Source organism: Parambassis ranga, unplaced genomic scaffold (genome assembly GCF_900634625.1).
Source record: "Parambassis ranga unplaced genomic scaffold, fParRan2.1 scaffold_22_arrow_ctg1, whole genome shotgun sequence".
Taxonomy (NCBI): Eukaryota; Metazoa; Chordata; class Actinopteri; family Ambassidae; genus Parambassis; species Parambassis ranga.
In genome coordinates, this window is record NW_021144778.1 from 2,673,299 (window position 1) to 2,679,995 (window position 6,697).

The window sequence follows — 6,697 nt, forward strand, 5'->3', positions numbered from 1 at the left end:
CACCAGTTCCTCTTGAACACACCATAAACCAGCTGATAGACTGATGATCTTTATTCTTTGATTGATCCCAAACTGGGAAATTTTTTAATCTGAGCCAACAGTCTGTTTAAACCTGTTCAGAGTTTCTAGGAAGTCATGTGACCACAGAGGCTCCTCCTATGATGAAGTATAAACACCCTGAACACTGACTGCTCTCTGCTTCGTCACAGAAACCAACAGCACAGGTAAGACTCACTCACTGTGAAGGAATAATGAGAAAATGCTTCCAACATGTTGAGTGCAGAGTTTTAATGTGGACATTAGCTGGATAGATCAGTAGGAATCAATGGCTTTTATGTTATCATGTTCTATTATGAAGGTGACATCATAAGGTCACAGGTAAAGTATAAAAATGTTGACGTTTCTTTGATGGCCACTTTAGCTTCAAGATGGGAATGGTGACCCTGTGGCCATCTCTCCCCAGATGAAAGCTCTGAGTGTTACAAGAATGTTTTTAGCATGGCCACTCTCTTCCATGTAGTCTACTGTGCTTTATTTCATCTTTGAACAGCACATATATGCTCTGGTATGCAGAACTTATAAATAACCATGGTGGGCCGCCATGGACAGAAATGCCAGGGCCACATTTTAGTCCCAGGTCAGCCCTGATAAAGAGAATGTAGTTTGGTTGTAACAGGATCAACTCATTGTAAACTGGTGTTTAGAATTTCAATACATCACCCTTATCAATGTGCAGCTGTGAGGAGGTTGTAGCCTACTGAGATGTGAGTGGAGCTGGATGCTCACAAAGAGGAGAACCATGCTGCTTCTGCTCTGCTCCATCCTGTGCTGATCTGCAGTTCATTGATTGCTGAGCTCCATCTAGTGGACAGACAGTAGAAGTGAATCAGGAAATGTCTTTCAGACACTTGTCGGACCGGTTTCACCGTCACTGACGTGTTCAGACTGTGAGGCTGTGAGGAAGTGACGGCGTCCTCAGATCAGATTGTGTCAGACAGCAGGAATGAGGAGGACCAGGAGCAGCTTCTTCTCCACACAGGAAGCTGGAAAGTGTCTGTAAGTCCATCTGAACTGATCCAGCAGGTGAGAGTCCTTCCAGAGAAATCTCTCCATGTCTGATCACACTGTGCTGCATCACTGACTGATGGTACAGTACAGATGTTTCTGCTGCTGATTGGCTGCTTTCTCTTTGCTCTTTGATGACTTTTATAGCAGATGAACAGCTGTTTCAGAACAAGTTGTTACTTGTAGTGTTTTTCTGTTCGAGTCACAGCAGACTGTAGAACACAGCTCTCAGGTCACATGATCAGTGAGAAATGCAGGGAGTGTCAGAACCGGTCTGACAGCTTTCTGAGTTTTTGTGTTCACTGAGCTGTGTGGAGTTACTGTAATTCAATTCATGTCAGACAGACAAACAACAAGCGTCTCTGTTGATCGTTCTCTCTGTAAAGTTCAGCAGCTTCATTTGCTCTGAAACTCAGATCGACTCGTTCAAAGCTTCAAGCGGAGAAAAGGTCGCTTTATTCTGACTTTATCAGATCAGTCTGTTTCAGGTTTAACACGCCTGTGCTGCGTTTTATTTTTCATGAATTCATATCGATGATTGAAACTCATCAGAAGAAACATTTTCTCTTCAAGGGTTCATAAATATGTGAATCTAATATTTGCCATGAGGAGAAGTGTGTCAGTCCTCAGAGCTCAGACAGTAGCTGCTCATGTGTTTGTCCTTTCTATAGAAAACAGTCCACAGACTGTTACAGAGGAAGGTCTCAGTGCTTCACTCAGTCTGTTCACACTGTGACAGAAACACACATGAACACATGTTCATTTATTCACATGTTCACACATGGAGAGAAGTGACAGAATTCTGAAGCAAACACTGAATGTGTGTGTGCACTGTTCCACTTACAGCATGTGACATCAATAATAACAGCATCAGAGATGTTGGTGTGTTTACAGACTCACCAAAACCTGGACCTGGACCTGGACCTGGACCTGGGCCTGGACCTGGGCCTGGACCTGGACCTGGACCTGGACCTGGACCTGGACCTGGACCTGCCAGCTGTGTGTCCATGAAGAGTGATTGGTCAAAGGATCATCCCTTGAATTTCAAAGCTGTTGATCCATCTGAGGGTCAAAGGTCAGAGTTAATGTCACAGCTGCAGTTTGTTTCCATCATTATTAAACATTTAAAGTGTAACATGATGTTCAGCATCATTTTTCCAGAAGAAGCTCAGAGTCAGTGTTTGTGATTCTATCAGGATCCAGGATGTGAGAGCAGACTCTGCTGGACCTGGACCCAGCTGTGTGTCCATGAAAAGTGATCAGTCGATGGGTAGGCCCATTGAATTCAAAGCTGATCAGCCATCTGATGATCAAAGGTAAGAATCACTCTGGAAGTGTCTCCATGCTGTGATGAGCTCTGCTGGACTCTTGGGGTTGTATGTGTCTGTTTGCAGGTGGTTGATGGTTTGGAGCATCTGTAGCACAGAGTAATGCATATTTACAGTGCTGCTTCAAAGTGTATGAATCATTTAAAATCTTCTATATGTCTGCATAAACATGACTTAAACATCTGCCTCACTGTACTAGAAAGGCAGCCCACTGAAACAAAGTATGGAAAGACATTTCAGTAATAAAACATTTAAATAAATGATAGATTCATACACTGTGTGTAAATATTATTGTGCTGCCCCCTATAGTCAGCCAAAATTCTATGTTTGAGTTGAGATTGTCCTACGAGGCTTCCGTAGTAGCATAATGGTTCCAGAGCCAAGTGGAAAGTTTCTGCTGTGTTTTTTCATCCTGCTACATGTTTTTTAGTCGTCTGAGAATATCTGTCTGTAAGTATTATGTTTCATAAGCCCTTACCTTACGTCATGCGCTCATAGGAGGCACTTTAAGTTATTTAAGTTTAAGAAAACGGGTTAAAAGTGTGACGCTAATAGCGCTAGCGACCTTATGGGTTTTTCAATGCAAATTAGCATTGTGCTAATCGCTAGCGGTTTATGCATTTTTCTGTTGTCTAGCTCAGCTATGTTTTGTCGGCTGCAGAATTCAGCATTGATCGTGTTTCGGGTCATATTTATGCAGAAATATAGAAAGTTTGACCAACTTCCCAAAACGACTGTAGCTGTCAGCCTATATGTAGCTAGGAGCTAGTCTCCTCCTCCTCAGATTCCCAGGGTCCTGGTTTGGATTTTTGCACGTACCTCACACTGCTGATTATTCTGACTTGAACACAGCCTGTGCAGAACTTTAAGGTGGCTTCTGTTCTTCGGTGTTTTTGGTTGAATTTGGTCAAATTGTGATCAAATAAATTGTGTGATAACAGTTGTTCAGTCTCTTGTAGTGGCCATCATGGACACTGATCCAGCTCTGTGTCCATGAAAAGTGAACATTTCACAAATGTTGATACCACTTTAAGTCCTGTTTCTGTAACTTAGCAGAGTTCTTCAATGATCATGTGGGTCTGCTTGGCTCTGTAAAAGACCCATAAGCAGGTCTGTGTTTGTAGATGTATAATAGAAAGTATCAGTATGTATTTATGTTGTCATGTTATCATCTCATGGTGGTTTCTGAAGGCTTTAAGTAAAGGAAATAACAAAGGTCTGCAGTGTCATGTGTTACAACCGGCCAATTCAGAGTGGTTGCGATTCTTTCAAAGGCACTAAAATAGTAATCCACCTCAGACTCTCTGAATGGTGGCACTAAAGCAATGTGCTTGCTCACATCAAATGTGTCACGAGGAGAATGAGGAACCTGTCGTGAGGCAGATGGGTGTGGAGTCGCAGAGGGGAGACGCTCTAGCTCTAAGGCCCTCACCTTCAGGTGCATGGCCTCCACCTCTAACTCGCGATTTCTCAAATCAATTTCTTTTATTCTGAGAGTTAGCTGCATCTCCTCTGCCGTCATAGCAGGCGTAACAGACGGACCAGAGGGAGCGGTTGGGCTGGGCCGCACCGTGTCACGGGAGCTCACGTCAGCTTTCGCCGCCTCCTCTACAGAGGGCACAGACACACACAGACCTTCCTCCACCAGCTTTTCCTGCAAAAGCTCTTTCAGTTCCTCCTTTTTAACGTTTTGAGGCACTCTGACCTGAAAACGCGCAGCAATCATTAATAAATCCACCTTCCTACACTTGTCCAACTGCTGGACTGTAGGATTCTTCACAAAATACTCTAGATCAAACTCCATATTCAGAGCAAAACTGTCAACCAGTATTATGCAGAGTAATATGAAAAATACAATATTCCAAAAAAACGACGAATTGCCAATTACTTACTGACACGAATCAAAACACGAACGAGCCAAATTTAACTTACCGATAACAAACGTTTTACTTACCAACACGCTTTCAAAAGAATCGACGAGCCCCCAATTTATGTTACAACCGGCCTAGGGGAAACCTAGTTGTAGCATAAAGTGACTCTTCCTTCCTGTTCCGACTCCCAAGGTAGATATGAAAAAATATCAACGACGAATGGAATTTATATAAATTTATTTATAAACGAACCGAGACAACAGAAACCTTCAGGGTGAGCAATGCCAAAATAACAAACAAAACAACTAAGGTTCTCAGCTCCTGTCTTTCCTGAACAAAAGAAAAGAGATTCAAACAAAGATACAGGTGACTTCCCTGACTTCCTAACAAAAAACAGGAGAAAACGAATAAACAAAAACGGCTTCTCACCCCTACTCAAATGTGCCTGGTATGTAATAATAACTTAAATTCAATTACTCTAGGTAAAGCCAAAATCAAACGACGAGTCTAAATTACATAAATTAATATTCACAGTCTAATGTCCAATATACAAGCAAAAATCGAGTGCAGTCTTCTCGAGATGTGGAGAGGAGGGCAAGAGCATCGGGTGGCTGATGTGGAGGGTTTTTAAATTCAGAGCCCATCTGTGTCCTCCAATCCTCGAGCTCCATGTCATCCAGCTGCAGAACCAATAGTATGCTCCCCCCTGTTGGCGGGGAGGGAGAACACTCACACACACAAAATATGACTTAGTCATAACACATGATATAGACTCTATATCATCACACTGCAACATTGTCTGACTGCGATTCATTACAAACCCATCCTGCTGCACATCGCTTAATGTTAAAGAAAGAGAAACATGGTGAGTGGAAGATTTAACTGAACTCTTACAGCTGTGCTGGCAGCCATTAAAGCAGAATATGTGAAGAAGAACAAATTACAAACCTGCTGGATGCAGCTGAACAGTGTGGAGTCAGGATAGTTTTCATTTTTAATACACACATTTTGTGTATTAATTAATTTTCTTCACCAGTCTGTTGACTGTTGTGTGTCTGTTTAAAGTGAAAACACATCAAAACACTTAGTGAAGTGATTGTGTTGTTAAATGCTGATGTTTCTGTCACAGACTGCAGCAACCCAGTGTTCAGACTCCTGCTCAGGACGCCATATTTATGGTGAGTACAAACAGCTTCTAACTACAACACAACAGTCCTGGTGCTCTACAGAGACCCAGAGCCTGACCCCTGAGCAAGCATTCACAGAGACAGAACTGTGGTAGTAATACTTATAACTACAGCAGCTGTGCATACACAACACTTCATATCTAATGTTGTAGATTCAAGTAATACATGTATGAACATAAGCTGTAATATCATGAAACACTAAACTGTTATTCTGCTCCTCAAAGTCTGAGAGTTTATACTCTGTTGTTCTGTTCCAGCTGCTGGAGGAGAACATTGTCAGGTTTGTGAAGGACGAGCTGAAGAAGATCCAGAAGCTCCTGAGTCCAGATTACCCAGAATGCTCAGAGAGTCAGAGGGAGGATGAGGAGGATGAAGAGCAGAGGAGCAGCAGAGAGTCATTAGTGCAGATCACAGTGCACTTCCTGAGGAGGATGAAGCAGGAGGAGCTGGCTGAGCGTCTGCAGAGCAGTAAGAGGATTTGAAGAGCTTTAACATGATGGAAAGAGGAAATGAAGTTTACATTTACACACTCTGCTGTTAATATGATGCAGACATCTGTGAATTCTTCTGACTGAAAACACAAACTGTTTGTCTACAACTGATGAACAGATTTCATGGAGACAGAAAATATTTATTTGACACATTTATTGTAGCGTTCACTTATTAATGACATTTATTGTTTGTTCAGGAACTCCTGCTGCAGAGTGTGGACGTAAACTCAAGTCTAACCTGAGGAAGAAGTTCCAGTGTGTGTTTGAGGGGATCGCTAAAGCAGGAGAGCTGACCCTTCTGAACCAGATCTACACAGAGCTCTACATCACAGAGGGGGGGACTGCAGAGGTCAATGAGGAACATGAGGTCAGACAGATTGAAGCAGCATCCAGGAAAGCACACAGACCAGAAACAAGCATCAGACCAGAAGGCATCTTTAAAGGCTCACCTGGAAGACAGGAACCAATCAGAACAGTGATGACAAAGGGAGTGGCTGGCATCGGGAAAACAGTCCTAACACAGAAGTTCACTCTGGACTGGGCTGAAAACAAAGCCAACCAGGACATCCAGTTCACATTTCCATTCACTTTCAGAGAGCTGAATGTGCTGAGAGAGAGAAAGTTCAGCTTGGTGGAACTTGTTCATCACTTCTTCACTGAAACCAAAGAAGCAGGAATCTGCAGCTTTCAGCGCCTCCAGGTGGTCTTCATCTTTGATGGTCTGGATGAGTGTCGACTTCCTCTGGACTTCCACA

General features: G+C 42.9%; 1 long non-coding RNA gene across 1 annotated transcript; it reads left to right on the forward strand.

Moving 5' to 3' along the window:
* The first annotated feature begins 2,079 nt into the window (after positions 1-2,079).
* Positions 2,080-5,718, forward strand: LOC114430278 (uncharacterized). Its single transcript, XR_003669981.1, has 4 exons — positions 2,080-2,140; positions 2,262-2,381; positions 5,394-5,442; positions 5,709-5,718. It is a non-coding gene; the product is annotated as an uncharacterized LOC114430278 (long non-coding RNA).
* The last annotated feature ends 979 nt before the right edge of the window (positions 5,719-6,697 follow it).